General features: G+C 47.1%; 1 protein-coding gene across 1 annotated transcript in view; it reads right to left on the bottom strand.

The window, feature by feature from the left end:
• The window catches only part of LOC128831330 (arginine-glutamic acid dipeptide repeats protein-like), a 28429-nt gene extending 16721 nt beyond the window's left edge, over positions 1-11708 (bottom strand). Inside the window, exon 1 of the mRNA XM_054017672.1 lies at positions 11593-11708. The gene's annotated coding sequence lies outside the window, so the exon portion shown is untranslated. The remainder of the gene's footprint in view (positions 1-11592) is intronic.
• Between the last annotated feature and the right edge of the window lie 8512 nt (positions 11709-20220).

The raw sequence follows: 20220 nt of genomic DNA, 5'->3' as shown, positions 1-20220 counted from the left end.
AAGTAACAGTATTTCTTTTATATTGTTGTGTAGATAGGAGTTTGATAGATATCTCTGGCATCTCACTAAATATGTCCTTCATTAGTAACTATTTACACTCTTCAAGTCTTAAAACATAAGTACACTTTCACAATTACCCAACAAAACAAGTTTCACAATGTTGCAGCTGGGCTCTCACTTCACTTCATTCTTACACTCACTGACTGGAGATGCCCCGCCCCTTATATATCCATGAGGGCCTGGCTAACAACTTTCTAGGAAGTTCAAGGAAAATGTAGTTCTCAGAAAGTCTGCAAGGTTCCACAAGATTCTACAAAGGTCCAGAACATTCTAGGTGGTTAGTGAAAAATGAATCCACATATGGAATACCTGAAACATTTTACTTCAAAGATTGTATTTTTCCCTTTTGTGGCAAACGACAGCCCAACACCCCCGGCAGTCACCTGGGTCTCCTTCCCTTATATCTGGCCCTGCGTCAGAGCAGATAGGGAGGAGACAGAGGGAGGACAATGTATGGGCAAAGCTCTCCCTCATTCCCAGCAGTTGGGACAGAGAGTTCTAAAGGCGCCTACGGGCCTAAGGCTGAGCCAAAAGAATTAAAGATCCAGGGATATTTCACTGGCAGCCAGTAGGGAGTGCTCTCGGCTTCTCCCCAGGGTGCTGTGCATCTTTTGCCTCTGCTGCCAAGTAGAAGGCTTAGTCCTCAGGCTAGTAGGTGTCTGCTAATTAAGCACCAAGAACAGCAAATTCAGACCTGAACCTGAGCATGTCATGACCATGTTAGAGCTGGATATGATCATAAGCCATCTGATTTAAGTGTAAAGAGACTTACCCATATACTGTAGGCCCTTTAGAATGATACTCCAATTCCAAAGATATAGCATCCACATTTTGTACCTGCCATTATTAGTCGCAGTATTACAGTAGTATACAACTGAGATCAGGGCCTCAGTTGTGAGAGGCGCTGAACTAACAGTAGTCAGAGGCAGTCCCTTCCCTGAGAAGCTTACAGCCTCATTAGACAGGACAGACCAAGTGCAGAAAAATTATCCCCATTTTACAGCTGGGGAACGGAGGCAGAAAAATCACTTCACTTGTCCCAGGTCACACAGGCAGTCTGTGCCAGAGTCTGAATTTGAGCTGAGATCTCCTGACTCCCAGTCAGTGCTTAACAACCAGACAAGTCTTCCTCTAACATTCCCTCACAAAAATCCTCCACTGATAACCCCCAGGAAGGAATGGTCATGCAGCTCCTCATGGTGCTCCAGAATCCAGCACTAAGCAATCAAAGTGACAAATGAAAAAAGGCAACCAAAATGAATGAACAAAGAAAAGTTGTGAAACAAGCAACACCATATGGATGGCAACACACTGGAAAGATGTCTTTGCGTAATCACAGAGTGCTATAACCACAGAGATGACGCCTCATTCATGCGGTTTTAAAATAATACAGTTATTCTGTTTTCATGGATGGTGGCTATCATAGGCAGGGGGAGGCTGTCTCTCCCCAGACAGCCTAGTGTGGCCCCACCCACGCTCCACCCCCAGGCCAGGCCCCCTCCTGCAGTTCCCAGCGCTCTGCCCTGGCTGGCCTAGGCTCACTGGGGCTGGGCAGGCCTGCCTCCCATAGGGACTGGAGGTGGCTCATGCTGGGGCTGCGCTGCCCGCCGGATGCTCAGACTGTGCCGCCCAGCGCACGAGGGCTGGGGGCGCTGGGGCTTTTGGAGCCACATAACTCTTTAGCATATTTGGCTATATCACAGCGATCATACTGTTAACCCAGTTCAGTGAGTTCACTTCCTCAATAATCTCCTATTTAACCAAACACTCACATTCCTCTGCTATTTTATTTCAGGGTTAATACGATCTTACATGGTAGCTGCATTTTGGTGGCTCCCTGTGGTGAACATTGCTGGGATGTGTTACAGCAATGGGTTTCAACCTGTGGTCTGCAGACCCCTGGGAGTCTGCAGACTATGTCTAAGATTTCCAAAGGGGTTCACACCTCCATTCAAATTTTTTTAGGGACCTGCAAATGAAAAAAGGTTGAAAACCACTGTGTTATAGTGTACAGGCTTATACCATTCCCACCTACTAAATACCTCACTGGTTTTCTTCTGCAAGTTCTTCTGTATACAAGTTACCTACCTCTTTAATAACTACTAGTGAAACCAAGGTTTTCAAAAATGGGTGCCTGAAGTTAGGGTCCTAAGTCCATAGTGAGGCACCTAAATAGGTGGCTTTCAAATGCAATTGCAGAATTGCCAACCCCATGTGTTCAAAAATCATGAGCCAGGCCCCCCAAAAGCATAAGATTATCTTAAACTCATGAGATTTTAAAAAATGATAAACTGGAGGCTCTTTGCTTTCTGATTTGAACCTTTTAGATTACACTCAGATCCCATAGTCAAGCTTTTCTCTGCAACCATGAGGCCTAGACATTTTTAATGAAAGCTGAGATTCTCACATAATCATGCAGCTGCAGGAGCTGTGGCTTTAAGAACACCACCAAATATTGTGATGCTTGTGAGAAAATCACACGCTGTGGCAACGCTGCAATTGTTCAATCACAGCAGACTCATTTAGGAGTGGATTTAGGAACTTAACATTAGGCACCCATTTTTTTAAACCCTTGTCTGAAGACTACTGTATAACCCAACCATGGGACCAAGGCTCTATCACAGGGGTGAGCAAACTTTTTGGCCACAATGGGGTTGCAAAACTGTATGGAGGGCCAGGTAGGGAAGGCTGTGCCTCCCCAAACAGCCTGGCCCCCGCCCCTATCCGCCCCCTCCCACTTCCCGACCCCTGACTGCCCCCCTTATAACCCCCACCCATCCAACCCCCCCTGCTCCTTGTCCCCTAACTGCCCCCTCCAAGGACCCCACCCTCTATCCAACCCCCCTGCTCCCAGTACCTGACTGCTCTGACCCCTATCCACACCCCTGCCCCTTGACAGCCCCCCCGGGACCCCACGCCTATCCAACCCCCCCCCGTTCCCCGTCCCCTGACCTCATCCACACCCTGCCCCCTGACAGGCCCCCGCAGGACTTCCACGCCTATCCAAACCCACCCTCCTTGTCTCCTGACCACCCCCCAGAACCTCCACCCCATTCAACCACCCCCTGCTCCCTGTCCCCTGACTGGCCAACCAGCACCCCCCACTCCTTATCCAACCCTCCCGGTTTCCTTATCATGCCGCTCAGAGCAGCATGTCTGGCAGTCTCGCCACCCGGCTGGAGCCAAACACGCTGCCGCACTGCTCGGCAGGAGCGCACAACCCTGCCACCCAGAGCACTGCCCACGTGATGGCGTGGCTGCAGGGGAGAGGGAACAGTAGGGGAGGGGCCAGGGACTAGCCTCCCCGGCTGGGAGCTCAAGGGCCGGGCAGGACGGTCCCATGGGGCCGCCGTAGTTTGCCCACCTCTGCTCTATCAGGTCCATACCATTATTACTACCTCAGTAACATTTCCCCCCTTGCCACATACAGACCTGAAAAGTTATACTTTGCCACAGTGTTGTTTCTCTCAGCATAAGAAGCGTAGCTTTTGATTTTAGCACAGAATGGTTACTAATCTTTTTGCATGGACTTGCTGCAATAGTTCTGTAGTCAGATCCTGCCTCTATTTTGAATTTGCTTTTTGTTCATTTCCACTGTCACAAATCAATCTATTGTAGAACTTTGCTGTTTAAATTGATGTATCAAGGGACAACAGAGAACTCTTTCCCCACTTCCTCCCCTGTTGTATTCTTATGAATATATTTTGTTTTTGTATTGCTTTGTTACTAGTGCTGGACAAGACATGCTTCTGTCAAATGCCTGCTTGTACTGCATGCATGTCCACCACCCCTTGTACTAGACACTTTTTTCCATTTTGCTCTGACTGCCACAAACAAATCTTGACTCTGTTGCTTGTTGTTTACCTTTGGTGCTTATCTTCATGCCTTGACCTTATTTTTGTTGTGTACAGAGAAGCACCATAGAGGTGCATGCTATTTTGCATGGAGACAGACAGTTGACAACTACTTTTCACAAGCTCCGAAAACATCCAGCAGACGACTCAGCTGTCACATTATTCTCCCACATAATCACAGTCTAAGGCTGCCTTTTAGGGTCATGACCCACTCTTGTGTCTGGGTACTGCACATGTCATGCCGATGAAATTGGCTTGTCTGGCTTTGTTGGTCCTAGATAAGCCAACTTCATGGCCCCAGTGTGTATCCAGATTTCTTGTTCTCATTCCCCGTGGCTCTAGAGGACTCGAGAAGTGGAAACAAGTAACATTGCTTGCTGTGCAGAGAGGAGAGGAGAAGGTGAATCAGAGGGGGATCTCTGAGAACGTCTCAACTTCTTAAGGGAAATCCTCTAGGCACAGAGGGGGACTAGGCTGGATGATGCCTTGAGAGAACCCAATGGCAAAGATGCGGAGTGCAGTGTTGAACCAGACTTCCACAGAGAGCACCTGGCATTTCTAGCTTTCTCTTCAGCTCATCACACTGGTACTGGATGGCTTCAGAGGTGAAAATAGTGTCTCTGCATTACCTGTGCCTTGAGGAAGCCCTCTCAGGCTCATTACGAGGGTAGGTTACCTGTCCTCTAAACCATTCCTTTTCCCAGAGCCTCCTTTCCCTGAATTGTATCATGACGTACAGCCCCAGTTTGGTTCTGTGCTGTACTGCGGCCACCACACATTGCTGTCCCCCAAGCCCCAAACCCTGCTATGTATGTTCCTAACACATTTCACCCCCTCCCCCTGGCCTCTCCTAGCCAGTATTTGAATCCTAACACTCCCTCCTTCATCAAATGGTTTCCTAAGGAAAATGGAAAGTTAGCTATCTGAAAACTTCCACCACATTTTTTCCCTACCATTTTCTAACAGCTCCCAAGACTGAAATACTTACTGCAAGTACGGATATGTCCAACATGGAATGTGCACAGGGGTGGTGGGGACATATGGTGGCAGTGGACAGGGGCAGAGTTATTATTACTAATTATTTATATACAACTAGCGCCCACAGGATCAAAACTCCATTGTGCTAGGCATCATGAAAACACAGAGCGAGAGACTGCCCCTGCCCCAAAGAGCTTACAATATAGTTTCAGACACAAAGCAACAAGTGAATAAAACAAACAATGCAAGGCAAAATCTATATATACAGTGTGTTGGAATGTTTATATATATAAAAAACATTTTATATATATATTTATAAAATAAGAAAACACCGAGTGGTGTGTGTGTGTGGGTGTGTGTTTCAAATTATTTTGATACTTGCCTTTTTTATTTAAAGATTTTTCTCCCTTTTTAACGATACGTATCTAAACATCTTAATTTTATATTAACAAAACAGATTTGAGTAGATTTGATTTGATTACTGATGGAAGATGTAACAGTAGCTATTGGAGTTAGAGACACCTGCCACCTTGTGGCAGCCCTGAACAATGGCAACATCCAATGTGCTGTACAAATGCCTGTAACCTAGACTCAGCTCTTGTGTCCTGGGTCATCTTGTAAAGTTCATGTTATTATCCCAGCACTTTTGAGACTTAGAATTATCACCCCACTGCCAGGAACCAGCTCTGAGGAGAACCCTCAGGAGGCCTGGGCAGAACACTTCCTTCTTTGACCTGGACCAGATCCCATACGCTGGGGTGGCAGGTTTGTATAATTTTTGCTGGGGCCCAGAACAGGTCCAAGTCCTGCCCCACCACATCTGCCTTGTAAGCCGATACATATTTTTAAAAATAATGTAAAAATGTGAGGGCTCTGGTGTGGGGCTGGTGATGAGGGGTTTGGGGTGTGGGAGGGGCTCAGGCAGAGGGTTGGTGTGTGGGGGTAAGGGCTGGAGGGGTGGGGCTAGGGATGAGGGGTTCACGGTGCAGGAGGGGAATCAGGGATGGGGGAGAGGATTAGGGTGCAGGACGATGAGGGCCGGGGATGAGGGGCTTGGGATGTGGGACGGGCTCAGGGCTGGGGCAGAGGGTTCAGGTGCGAGGGTGAGGTCGGGCCAGGAATTCAGGATTCAGGGTGCAGGGGGGGCTCAGGGCTGAGGTAGAGGGTTGGGGTGCAGGAGGGTGAGAGCTCTGGCTGGGGGTGCAGGCTCCGGGATGGGGCAGGGCTGGGGATGAGGAGTTTGGGGTGCAGGCAGGTTGCCCCGGGGCTGGGGACAGAGAGGAGGACATCCCCTAGCTCTCTCCCCACCAGCAGCAGCGAGCTCCAGGGGAGGGGCCCCTCTTTCCCTCTCAGCAGCACACTTACCCCGCACCACTGTCACTGCATGTACTCCTAGGGCCCCTCTCAGATCCAGGAAGCCCTCCCCTGTGGTGTGTGCTGGGGGGGCTGCCATCATGTGTGCGCCTCCTCCCCTGCTGCTGCCCCCACTGGGGATGAGGAGTGGGGCTGCCCCTTGCCCAGCGTGGGCAGGAGTGGTGACTGCGGGCAGCGGGGGAGGGGGAACCTGTGCTGGTGTAGGGTCCTGCCGGAAAAGGGAAGGGTCCGAGGCAGAAGGGCAGGGGCAGGGTCAGCCTGCCTGGCACCTGTGGGTGGGGGACACTAGGACCTTGCGGCAGCAGTTGATGCCGGGAGCAGCACGGAGCCACTTGCTTGAGGCAAGGATGCTCCAGGGCCCAGGGGAGGTGAGTATGGGCAGGAGGTGGAGCCGGGGGAGAGACCCAGCCCCGAATATTAGTGGAGCCGAGCCCCTGGGCCCTGCACATTGCTGGAGCCCAGGCACCACAAGCCCATATAACTCGCCGCCCCTGCCCATACGCTTTTTGGTGGTTAGGCTGCCAATCAAGACAAAACTTTCCAGAACTGGGCTGCTGCCCTTTTTCCTGTGAAATGATTCAGCTGCAATTCCCTAACCCTTGAGAGGCCTCCTCTCCTGACCTGATCCAGCTCTGGAAACATCCTGGCTGAGGCTGACCCAATCCAATTTAGACACAACCACAAAGGCATGGTTACAGACTCTCCTTTCCTAATCTGATCCAGTTCTGAGGCACCCTCAGTAACTAAGCAGCAGATGGTTCCACCTGTCCTCCAAATCCAGTTCAAAATATACCCTCCAGTGTCTGCGTCCTCTGCTTGATGCAGTCAGGTTCCCATTCACTCTCTAGTGACCAGGTCACCAAACACTTCTTCCTGGTTGAATCCATCTGGAATACATCATCAGGGAGCTAGTTTATAGCTACCTCCTCTGGCTCAATCCAGCTCCATCATGCCCTCTGAGGACCAGGTTGCAGATGTCTCCTCGTCGGTTCCATCCATATCCCATACACTTTCCACTAATGACCTCTACGCACCTTCTTACCCTGGCCTCTTCCATCTCCAAAACACGCACCTAAGAACCAAGTCACAGAAACCTGCTTTCTGTCCTGATCCAGTTCTAAACCTTGTCCAGCTCCAGAGCCAACACCTTCCTCCCCTAACCCTAGGCAGCTCTGATGCACTCTCCAGAGCGGGGGTCACAGACTCTGCCCTTCTCTGTGCCTATTCAGCTCTAATGCATCCTCCAGTGTTATGGTCACACACCCTCCTCCCATGTCCTGGCTGAGCTCAGAACCATCCTTCAACACTGGTGTCACAGGCGCTGCTGCCGCAATCCAATCCAGCTCCTGTCTCCCTGCTAGTAATTCCCCTATAGTTGTATTTGCATACAAATATTTAAAAGTTAACAGATGAATTAGGTGGGGAGGGAGAAGTATTTTTATTGACAGACTAATTCAGGAGGTTTTCAAGGGGGTCACAAGGTGATTACATGGGGGTCACAAGCTGTCAACTCTGTGGGACTGACAGCTGCCAAGCCCTCATTAAATTAAGTTAAATTAGCCCCCCCCCATTTTTAATTTATAAGGCGGGGAGGGGGGTCACATTCAGAGGCTTGCTGTGTGAAAGGGGTCACCAATACAAAAAGTTTGAAAACCACTGGACTAATTCAACTACACGAGCAGGAGAGCCAGAAACTCCTGTGAGCTGAAAAGACCAGTTCAGACAGGTTATCACAGACCTGCACCCACACAACTCAATCCGTAAAACAAGTTAAGAGCCCTACATCCACAGAGCAGGACACTGTTTCCTAGCAACTCCTAGCAACTTTGGCCTGATGAGTGTCAGATAGAGCGCAACCAGGTCACTACCCCTTCTCACATGATCCAGCTTCAATGCACCCCTGCTGGATTAAACAACATCCTCCTCAGCCTGAATACACGGACCAGAATCCCATTTCTCAGGTCCTGCTCAGACCCCACTCCCCATCCCCAGCACAGAAACTGAGGGACAAACTGACTTGGACACACATTTGTGCCCCAACTGCATATTCTGGGCCCACCCCCCACCGTAAATTACAGCATCACTTGAGGCTGCAGCATAAGCCTTCATGAAATTTAGGGAATGGTAATGGACAATGTATTGGACAACGGACAACAGATAGGAGTTTGCAATGCAATATTCCAGCAAAAATGGCCTGTGTAATTCTGATAGCAGATGACTCTTTAACCTAGCAGGAAAAGGCACAACAAGATCCAATGGCTGGAAACTGAAGCTAAACAAATTCAGACAAGAAATAATAAGGCACACATTTGTAACAGTGAGGGTAATTAACAATTTTGGAACAATTTATCTGTGGATGTTGTAGATTTTCCATCACTTTAAGTCTTTAAATCAAGACTGGGTGTATTTCTAACAGAAAGTTCAAACAGAAGTTTTGAGCTTGGTATCTAAATTATTAGGTGAGGTTCTTTAGCCTGTGATATACAGGAGGTCACACTTGATGATTGTATTGGTCCATTCTGGCCTCAGAAGCTATTAATTTGGGGCTGCATAAGCAGAGGCTTCACATCCTGGAGCAGGGAGTCAATGCTCCCTCGCTACATGGCTCAGACATGGACACAACTACATCTGTATCACTGAATTCATTTCTGGGTACCTCATTAGCAGAAAGAAAATAGGGAGTTCAGAGAAGAGCAACAACAATGAAAACAACTAGGGAGGCTGGAGGGATTGACTTCTGGGAAGAGACTATTAAATTATCTAAACATGTTTAATTTAGCTAAACAGTCACTAGGTGGTGGGCATGATAACATGGAATTGGGAGAATAACTCAAAACAATGTATTTGCTTCATTTTGCTAGTTGGAAATTGTCTGTCAACAGGCCAAGGGTTTTTTTTCTGATTTGTTCACCATACAAAGTTGGAGACACTTTGATTAGATACGTACGTCACAAGATAAATTTTGGTTCCCTGATGGGATGTCTGGTGTGAATACTCAAGTCTGAATTCAAAAATCACTTTCCATAAATATTTTACAATCTTTCTTAAACTGTGCCTTGCTAGGATAAGTGAAGTGAACACAAAAGGGGCATCAACACAAATGGAGAAAGTTCATTTTAATTTTTTTCAGATTAACATTTGTAGAAAACTTTTTGCCACGTGCACCCACCCCTAGATAGCAGTCTAGAACTCTTTGAAAAAAGAGTGAACCCCAAAGAAGGAGCGGAATTATTAGGGCAGTGCAAGAGACTATGACTCAGAATAGTGGGATGAAATTAGGAAAGGCCTGAATATCAGGAATAACTTTCTGTCAGTGAGATTGATTAGGCTGTGAAATAGCTTCCCAAAGAAAGTTCAGAAGCCCAATTGCTTGGGGCAGTTAACACATGACTGAACAGCTGTGTGAACTACTAACATGAATATAGGGGACAATCCCACATTAGCAGAGTGACGGACTGGATCTGAGCTAGCAGGGCTTGTCCATCCATAGGGATGAGGAGTATTTTTCTCCTGAAATGCAGTTCAACTTAATGGTCTGGGTCACATGTGTCTCTTCCCTGAAACCTTACTCAATTCTGATACACTGAATGGAGTATGGATCAGGAGTATGGGGGAGGGATAGCTCAGTGGTTTGAGCATTGGCCTGCTAAACCCAGGGTTGTGAGTTCAATCCTTGAGGGGGCCACTTGGGAATCTGGGACAAAATCAGTACTTGGTCCTGCTAGTGAAGGCAGGGGGCTGGACTCGATGACCTTTCAAGGTCCCTTCCAGTTCTAGGAGATGGGATATCTCCATTATATACTTTTCCCCTGAACCAGTCCAGCTCACATTCACCCTCCAGGAATGGGATTGGAGCTCCTCCCCTCGTCCACTCCATCTCCAATAGATTATCCAATTAACAAGTCACCAGCTCCGTCTCTTCTGATGCTCTCCAGCTCCAAAACATGGCTAAGGACCACATGACAGAAACCTCTTCTCTGACCCAAGCCAGCTCTGCAATATCCTAAGGAACTGGCATACAGCCACCTCCTCCCCTGACTGTATACACTTCCATTATAACCCCTGGAACAGTCACAAATGCCTCCTCCTCACAACCAGTCCATCTCAACAAATCTCTCCTTCCCATTCCCAATCCAGTAATCTCTATGGGGCCTACAGAGGCCTCCTTCCCAGATCTGACCCCGCTCCCACACAACCTCTGGGTCTGTGACAGGAGCACAACAGGAAGTGTGAGTGTTATGGGGAGGAGGGGACAGTGCAGTGAGAAATACGGGTGTTAAGGCTTTTAGGTAGGTTGTTGTGACCCCCCCCCCCCATGATGTCTTTGCTCGTCACATCAAGGTTGCTGGGGGAGGCACTGGAGGCAGGGATTTCCAAACTGTTAGGAGAGCAAGAGGAGAAGCGTAGTATTCAGGTACCCTGAACCTCACTCTCCTGACTTCCAGCAAACTCCTTCATGCCATAAAAGTCATAAGACTCAGCAAATAAACTGACGAAGAAAACAAAGTGTCCAGAGTTCAGACAGTCCAGAGCCCCCAGTCCTGGTCCTCAATGGCCGCCTCTGGCCGAGAGTTAGCAGACACCAGACTCGGAGGGCAGAGTGGGGGCTCTATTAAACTCTTTGCTGTGAACTGAAACCAGGACTAGACCTATCCTCAGGCCCTCGCTATTGTCAGGAGGATGGAGGGGGGAGGGGGATGGGAAGAAAGGAGATTTACTCCTTGGGCATTAAACCCAGGGTTTCTGCTTCCTGTACTTTTAGGGGCACTCTAACCTCTGCAAGTTGAATAGAACCCCTGGTTACTTTGCCCACAGGGCTCCACCCACTGGGATTTGAACCAGGCCCCTTTGTTACTGTCCCTAAGGACGCAGATCTGCCGATGACTGAACCCAGAACTCCCAGGATGCCCTCTCCTGAGGGGTCTGTTTCAGGTGAAGACTGAATCCAGACTCTGCGGATACTGTCCCCAGGGAGATATCCACTTTAAGAATTAAACTCAGCCCCCTGATGGCTATGCTTGAGGGAGGGAAATATACCTAAGAACCAGGCCCCTGTTTATTATCCCAGGGGAGGGAATACTCCCTGGAGATTTCACTCTGTATCCTAAAATGGTGGGCTGATCTCCTCCCTCTCTCCTGGCTGCTTTGGTGAAGTTGCCTGTCAGATACCATTACATTCTTGATTAAATCTTCTGACACGGCTCAGCTGGAATTCCTATACAAGGCCTCATATCTCTCCCTCCCCAATTCCCCCAGGAATGTGGCAATAAAGCAAAGTTTTCCCTCGCATACTACTGCTAAGAGAGACAGAATCCGGTTCTCTTACCTGCTGGGTGTCATATCCTTGATTTTTGGGCCAGTGCTTTGCTTTGAGCCCAGTTCCGGTAGCTGCTCCTGCTGTCGCTTCTGCAATTGGAATCAGGTTTAAGTTTTTCTGTCTTCCCTGAGGCTGAAGGTATTTCATTTGTGTCTAACTTTTCAGGTGAGTAGGGCACACCTACTCTAGCTGAGAGAGACAGGAAGCAAGGAGAGCTACAGGCTGATTGGTCTTCTCTGCAGTGCAGAGTCTAGTAAGGAAATACAGAACTCACAATCACAAACCAAGTTAAGAGAGGAGAGAGAGAAAGCTGAGCACAAAGAAAAGTGAAAGAATAATACAAGGAGACAAAAGGGGATGAAAGGAGAGACAGGAAGGAACGTTACAACCTTAGATTATATTATTTACCCATTAAGAAGTCACCACACTTTTAAAAACTAAAAAGTCTGAGTCTGGGATTTTTCTGGTGGCAAAGCTAGTGCTTGGGCCAGTATCGTCTAGAAATGTAAAGTTGAATCTCAATTGGTTTGCTTTTTTATTTCACCTTAAAAACCTAAGCGGATCCAATATTGCCAGCCTCAACCATTCAACAATCAGGCCCAAGAAATAATGGCTTAAAAATCATGGGTTTTTTTTATTTTTAAATAAGAAGTGTGTGTGTGTGTGGGGGGGGGGGGTTAATTTGTGCTTTCTGGCTTCTGAGCCTTAAGGGCCCACTTGAGTCATGTCTTCAAGCATTTCTCTACAAACATGAGGGCTAGAGACTTTATTTTTAAACAAAAGCAGATATTCTCATGCCAAGTCTTAAGCTCCAACAGCTGGACCTCAAGAGAAAACACCAAATCTTGTGTGAGTTGGCAACACTGCAGATGACAGAAATAAAAGGAACAAGCAGCAGGGTTCCACTTCTGCAGCAGGAGACTGTGGGGAACCTAAGGACTACCACTGGGATTTTCAATGAGGTCTAAGGGCGTTAGGCACCCTAAGCCCATAGAAATTCAGTGGGGTTTGGAACTCTAACTGCCTTCAGATCCTTTGAAACTCCCAGCCCACAACAAGCACACACACACACACACACAGGTGCATGCATAACATGAGTCAGTTAAATATCCTAAGGAATCATCTCATGAACCCTTCCCCATAGCCCTGTGCATAGGGGTGGGATGAGGGTGGACAGGAATCAGCTACATGTGGAGGAAATGCAGAGGCTATCCCTCTCTGTTAGGCAGGTTACAGCGAGAGCTGGGTGAAATATTTTGACCAAAACTTTTTTCGGTGAAATATGCAGATTCAGCCCCACTGAAACTTTAAATGAGTTAGTGTTGATTTTGACAAATTGTTTCAGCAAAAAACAAAACCTAAACAAATGGCAAAAATACAATCAAAATGGTTTTACTTCTTCAGATTGAAATGTTTTTATTTTTAAATTCAAAATGCCCTTTTGTTTCAGTTTCCTTTTTTTACAGTTGAAGTGTGTTCAAAAATCAGATGCATATTTTTTGACACAAATGAATTTTTTTCAACTTTCTGATTCACCAAAAATGTCTACCCAACTCATTTTCCCCCCCAGAATTGCCAGTGAACCAAAAATAATGTGTTATCCACCCCATTCTAGCTCTAGCCCTCGAGAGATTCTGCAGGAAGTTCCTTCACTTGAGACAGAAAAGGAGTGGAGTGTGAGAATACAATGGGAAAAAAAAGGGAGTGGTGGTAGAAACCCAAGCAAAAGAGGAGATAATGAGATGGCACAGGGTGAGGAGGTAGCAGGGGAAAATGAGATAATATGGATCCCAACTGCCCTTTGTTCCAGCCCCGTGGATAATGTCCCTCTCACAATTGACATCCTGGGATCAAAAGAGAAAAAAGACGGGCTACTGGTACATAACATTACATCCATCCTGCTGGTGCTTCTTTCATTGAGATCACCCTGATTCTATCCAAGTGAAAGATGGCAGCCTTCAGTACAAGCTTAACTGGTGACAATGAGGATCTGATTTCAAAAGAAGTTTGCCTGAGCGAGGGTCTCAGGAGCTGGCGCTTTGTGATTATATTTCCATCTGGAAGATAGGCAGCCACAAGCAGGATATAAAGCATCGTAAAAAGGCAAGTTAACATTTTGGCCCATCGTTCTAGTGGAATCAGCATATGTTTTTAAAATGAAGTCCAGAGGCTTATTTCCCATGCCATAGGTGTGCCACTTACAGCCACATTTTCAGGAGGGTTCAGCACAGTCCTATTCCAAAGCTCATTGAAGCCAATCCAAGTCTTGCCACTGATTTCCATAGGCTTTGGACCAGGCCCAAATTTTGTATGTGCCAGTTGTTGGGCTCCCAAACTTGAAGTATTGTGTGTCTGATTTGCACAAGGTACTGAGTCCCCACAGCTGCCATTGACTTACTGCTGTGAAAGGAGGCAGTGTGGCCTAGTGGATATAGCACTGGACTGGGATTCTGGGTGCTATTCCTGGTTTGGCCCCTGGGTGACTTTGGACAAATCACTTCCCTTTGCCTCAGTTTCTCCAGCTGTAAAATGGGGATAACGATACTGACTTCCTTTGTATAGTGCTTTGAGAACTACTGATGAAAAGTGTATATAAGCGCTATTGTTAAATGACTAATATCCAAAATGCAAAATCATCAATGTGTGTGCGCGCGCGCATGTGTAGAAAACTGAAGATTTAGTTGCACCATATAGAAGTGACACTGAACTTTACCAGACTGTAGATTTTATAATAATCTTACATCAGGGAATGTCAGGAGTCACCTGACAAATAAAAGCAAAACAAAAGCAGCAGCACAAGAGGGCAAAGCAAAAATGAAACTATAAACAAAGAGCAATTACAGATTATTGGGACTCAAATCACTTTTTGTGTAGAGATTGAGCTTTTTTTAAAAAATTTTTATTTTGTCCATTACACATAAAGATATACTATCCATTAGAAGCCACTAGGCTAAATTAATCTCTGGTGAAATTGACCTAGTTTCTTTTATGATGTCTCAGAGTTCGAGCAACTACTTTTGTGACACTTGAAATATCTGGGTTTTTCCATCTCATTTCTAAACAATTAGTTTTTTTCATACAACAAATGTTTATTCAACACATATTGCTAAACCAAGTACAATTTGCTTTGTGTTTGCAATCAGTCCAGTACAACGAGCACTCAGTGTGACGAACAGTGTTTGGAGTGATGAGAAAAGTCAAATGAGTGCGAATACTATCCGTGCTCCCCTTTTGCTCAGAGTGAATGTTAGCACTTGTTCAATGTTTCATGAAAAAAAATCATCCACTCTAATAAGAAAGATACAGACATGTAATTGTTGAATCAGCAACTGGCAGGAGTGACAGAAGCACATGTTTAGAAAATAAAAAGTACTTTAATCTTTTATATTAGTTTTTCATGACCCTAAAACTATCACCCCCAAAGTGTGGGGTTTTTTTGTTCTGGAAATATAATCACCTTATCTCTAGTGAAACTCCATTTTAACTCTCTGCTTAGATGATGGAGGTTGAAGTAAACTATCTGACCTGCAACTCGATGTATTAAAAAAACAAAGTTTGTATTTTACACTACGCGCTAAACAACACAGAGATAAGAAGCCCAAATATGATCAAACCAACACCAGTTTTACACTGATGAAATTTCATTGTCTTTAACAGATTCACTCTGGACTTGACTAACATAAGGAAGATCAGGATAAGGCCTGAAGTATTTCAGGTATAGAAGAGTAATTATTTGTTGCTCTTTGCTTGTGTGTTTAGTGAAAAGGAACTAAAAATGCTTTTCTTGTGATAACTCTTAATGTAATTCTCTCTTCCACTACACAGATGCTTGCTTGGAGTTGCTCAAATGAATACAGGACTTTATCTGGTAAAGGGCCTTTATTACATTTTAGACCTTTGCTCACTCAGACTGCAAGGAGAGCATGTAGCTGGTTTGGAATTAGGCCAGCCCTTTGGGGGAAGCTGAGGAAGCAATTCTACTTGTTAGATTAAGTTGTTTTCTGTCTCAGTGATTACTGTTTTCTGATTGGCTCCTTCCTGATTCTTTGTCAACTCTCTCTCGCTGAGTCTGGAAAGCTATGAGGGCTGTATGCAGGGACTCACTTGCAAGCGATGACACATATAATGAGGTCGCAGTGACCTCGGCATACTGGCTTAGCGTGGCATGTCCAGGTGAAGCCTTAGAATTCCTCCCTGGCCTCAGAGTGCTTGAGAGCCCAGACGTTGGAACATGTTTGTTTATGAGGCACTTCTACTTTTAATTTTGTTGGCAAGTTCATCAGCAAATTAGAGATCATGACAAGTATTTAACAGCCTTTGGAAAAGGATAGCATGGAGTGGTAACAGTATAGCAGGATGAAAAGCCTACAGTTAGCTCTGATTAATATTGGGGGAGATTTTCAAAGGCACAATTGGGGGCTAGATCCACAAAGGAAAAAGGCTCAGCATGGCAGTGCCTAACTTTTAGATGTTCTGCCACCTAGTGGAATAGTTAGGTGCCCAGGCACAGGAAGAGTTAGGCACCCCAGGGCTGGATTAACCTTTTGTGGGCCTGGCGCCAAACATATTTGTGGGCCCCAATGGAGGCAATGGAGCATGGCTCAGGGAGATTAGTCCCCAGACCGAGGGGCTAGCCAGGGGCATGGCAGGGGCGGCCCCGCTCCGCCCAGCCCAGTACGAGGGCACTATTTATAAACTAGCAGTTGCCAGATGCACAGTGGCCCTGTGATGCCAGCATGCCCCTTCCCCTCAGGGGCGGGCCCATGCCATGCCACAGAGCTCCCCGCCCAACCCCCCACCCCAACTCCTTATGGCCAGAGCCCCCCAGGACCCACTATGCCCAGTGCCCCCCCCAGACCTCCCTCAGAAATGCACAGCACCCTGCACAACACTACCCCTGCCCAGCACTCCCCTGCCCAGCACCCCCTACAGAACCTCCACTCCCTATTGTCCCAACACATACATCTTCCCCGCCCCCTTACAGTCCAGCACCTCCCTGCCCAGACTCCGCAGAAACCCACTCCCCCACTCTGTGCCTCCCAGCCGCACTCACCGGCCCTGCTAGGAGGTGACTGTGTCTGCTGGACTGAGCCAGCAGCGCAGCCAAGGCTGGTCCCGGGGCCAGGAATCGCTCTGTCCCTTCAGGAGTGGTGCGATCAGCCAGGCCAAGGCCTGCCTCGGCCGGGCTCCCTCAAGACGCACTTGCCTAGAAGGGTCCAGACAAGCCCACCACACTGTCCCCCCCCCAGACTGAGACTGGCCAGGCTTCTGCACCAGTCCCAGGTGGCTCAGCTCTGGGGAGACAGGTGGGGTCCCACAGGCCTGGAGCCAGAGGTGCACTGGGCTTCTGAGCATGGGCCCAGCTCCATGGAGCCACTGGCACCATTGTAAACCTGGCACTGTCTATGACTAGGTCAATGAGACAGAGCGGATGACTCTATAACGCTGTGGTTGGGCACTGAGATGGAGACCTGGGTTCAAGACCCTGCTTCACATCAAGGAGAGGAAGGATTTGAATATGCATATAGAGCAGATGTTTTCAGAGAACTATCCACCATGATACCAAGATCTTTTTCTTGAGTGGTAACAGCTAATTTAAACACCATCATTTTGTATATATAGTTGGGATTATGGTTTCCAGTATGCATTACTTTATATTTATCAACACTGAATTTCATCTGCTATGTTGTTGCCCAGTCACCCAGTTTTGTGAGATCCCTTTGTAACTCTTCACCATCTGCTTTGGACTTACAAAACCACCGAGGCTAGTTATCATCTGCAAACTTTATCACAACACTATTTACCCCTTTTTCCAGATCATTTATGAATATGTTGAACCGTACCGGTCCCAGTACAGACCCCTGGGGGACATCGCTATTTACAACTCTGCATTGTGAAAGCTGACCATTTTGTTCCTGCCCTTTGTTTCCTGTCTTTTAACCAGTTATGATTAAGGCTGCATGTCTGTCATGGAAGTCATGGATTCTGTGACTTTCTGTGACCTCCGTGACTTCTGAAGTGGCCGGTGCTGGCTTAGGGGCTGTCCCAGGCTCCCTGCAGCTACCGGCTACCAGCATGTCCCTGCAGCTCCTAGAGGAGGGGCGGCCAGGGGGCTCCATGCTGTCCATGCCCGCTGATGTCACTCCCACAGCTCCCATTGGTAGGAAGCCTGCCAGCCCCGACAACCCTTTCCCCCCCACAACACCAGTGGGGGTCCCGCCCCCCCCTGCCCAGCCCCCGCAGCCCCCCCCCCCCAAAGTTTTAGTTAGGGGTATATAGTAAAAATCATGGACAGGTCATAGGCCGTAAATTTTTGTTTACTGCCCGTGACCTGGCCATGACTTTTACTAAAAATACCCATGACTAAAACGTAGCCTTAGTTATGATCCATGAGAGGACCTTCCCTCAGCCCAACTACTTAATTTCCTTAAGGGCCTTTGATGTGGGACCTTGTCAAGTTTTTCTGAAAATCCAAGTACACTATAGTCAACTGGATCATCCTTATCTACATAGCATTCTCTAAGGATGACAAGAAGTAATAGATTTGTAAAGGAGAGTCATGCCTCACCAAAGCCATATTGACTCTTCCCCCAATATTTGACAAAGGTGGTCAGATTGACAAGGTAAAGTCTAGTGATGAGTGCACTCTGCACATCTGGAGGACAGACAGTCTGATCAGGATGGATTCTATCAAGGGATTGGGACTCTTCTTGCAACATATCTAGCACAGCTGCAGGAAGGAAGCAGGCATTTGCCTGCAGTTGTGCCTGTGGCCACTAGCTACTGCTGGGGTGCAACACCTCTCTCTGGTGGATCAAAGCCAGGAGTGGGCACTGCAGCTGGGAGGCAGCAGTAGTGGTGACAGGAGGAAGATTGCAGCAGCAACAGGACCAGGGGGTGGAGTGGGGAGGGGAAGGCTTCCCCAGCATAAATCACACTAACTGAACAGTCCCTTCACCCCAGCAGCCCCTCACTGCAAGAGACCCCTATCCTCTCAGCAGTCCCAGCACCTCCTCCTCCGGGAGTCCTAGTACCCATCTACCCTCCCATCCAGCAGACCTCCTACCCTAGAATCCTTTTCACCACAGCATGCACTTGCTCCCCACCAGCAGCCCCAGCACCTTCTACTCTCCCAGAAGTTCCCTGGAGCTTTAGCACCACCTACCTTGGGTGCCAACAATCCCAGTAGTTACTGGCCTACCTACACCCCACATCAGCTTCCCACTCAGCATCTTCCCTCCTGCCAAACACCCACCCACTTGTCCCAGTCAGAGCTTTGTGCAGCTCCATGGTCCACCCGCACCACTGCTTTGAACAAGGTATTCTGCCTATCAGCTTGAGTTTCTGGCTATATATAAAAAAATATTGGCAAATATGCAAATTAGCTCATTTTATAATTTGCAAAAAGTGTCGCCCATAGAAGAAAACTGCCAAAACTGGGCAGATCTGATTGTTATTTACTGTTCATTTATGGTGGTGCCAAGACACACCAGGTAGTTCCAAACACCTCAGAAAGTACAGCCTGTGCTCTAAACAGCTCTCTAGCTACAGAGGAATCCAAAGTCTGAGGGAAAAGACCCAGTTCAACATTACGAACACACAGACACCCAGAGTACTCACAGTCCTAGACTTTACCTATATTCTAGGACACTAACTACCTCTACTAGGGGAAATTATCTTAATCTGAATGCATCTTGAAAGTTCCAAACCTTAAAGTAACTCAAAACTTAAATATAAGACACCAAAATTGATAATACCCAAAATTTAAAAAAAAACTATAATTATGTCAGGGCCCCCCCATGGTTTCCTTATAACAAAAAGAAAAACCTATTGAATAAACACTTAAAAAACAGACTAATAAAAGTTATGCTTCTTAGAGTGACTACTTACCCCCAGACAGTGCTTCTATATCATGATGCCAACTTTTCCCAACCTAGCACTAAAAATTTCCCAAACCTGGTGAAAAATTCCCAGATAAAGTTTTTTACAGTGCTTCTATATCCTGAGAAATTTCCCCAAACCTGGGAATTTGTAAGTAAAATGTTTGAATGAAAAGTTCCAATTTCCCAAGTTGAAACATTTTACTCACTGCCCCCAGAACAACCATTACTAAGCTCAGAGTGACATGCGAATGCCTGTTCTCACTAAGCTCAGAGTGACATGTCTCATCCTTATCTACAGGATTTTCAAATCTAGGGCCTCAAAGTACAGTTGAAGCAGCAAGTACTTAATTATTCTTACAAGGAATTACTCCCAGAATAATGTCAAAAGGCATACTTAATACTCCTACCTGGTTTGCAAACGATCCCTTCCTCCCATTGAAGGACATTCGCTAGGCCCTGCCCCTCTCAGGCAGATGGCCTGGATAGGGGTCTCTGAGAAATGTACCTGAGCCCCCAAGTTAACATTCAGATGCCAACAACGAAGAATGGCAGAGGGAAGGTTTGCCTGTGGGGTCTTTGTACTGGCCAACATTTACATGCAAACAACATTTTTTTTAACTTGATTTGAGGCCTAGCCTAGACTGCTGATTCAGCCGTTGGTGTAGCTGTAGTAGCGCAAGACTTAACGTTGTCAGACAAAGCTGCTATTTGCACCCGTGGAGCTTACCCCAGAGTTTCAAGAAGCAGCAGCGTC

This window comes from Malaclemys terrapin, chromosome 1 (genome assembly GCF_027887155.1).
Source record: "Malaclemys terrapin pileata isolate rMalTer1 chromosome 1, rMalTer1.hap1, whole genome shotgun sequence".
NCBI classification, from domain to species: domain Eukaryota; kingdom Metazoa; phylum Chordata; order Testudines; family Emydidae; genus Malaclemys; species Malaclemys terrapin.
The sequence above is the reverse complement of the archived record's forward strand: the minus strand, read 5'-3'. Positions and strand labels throughout refer to the sequence as shown.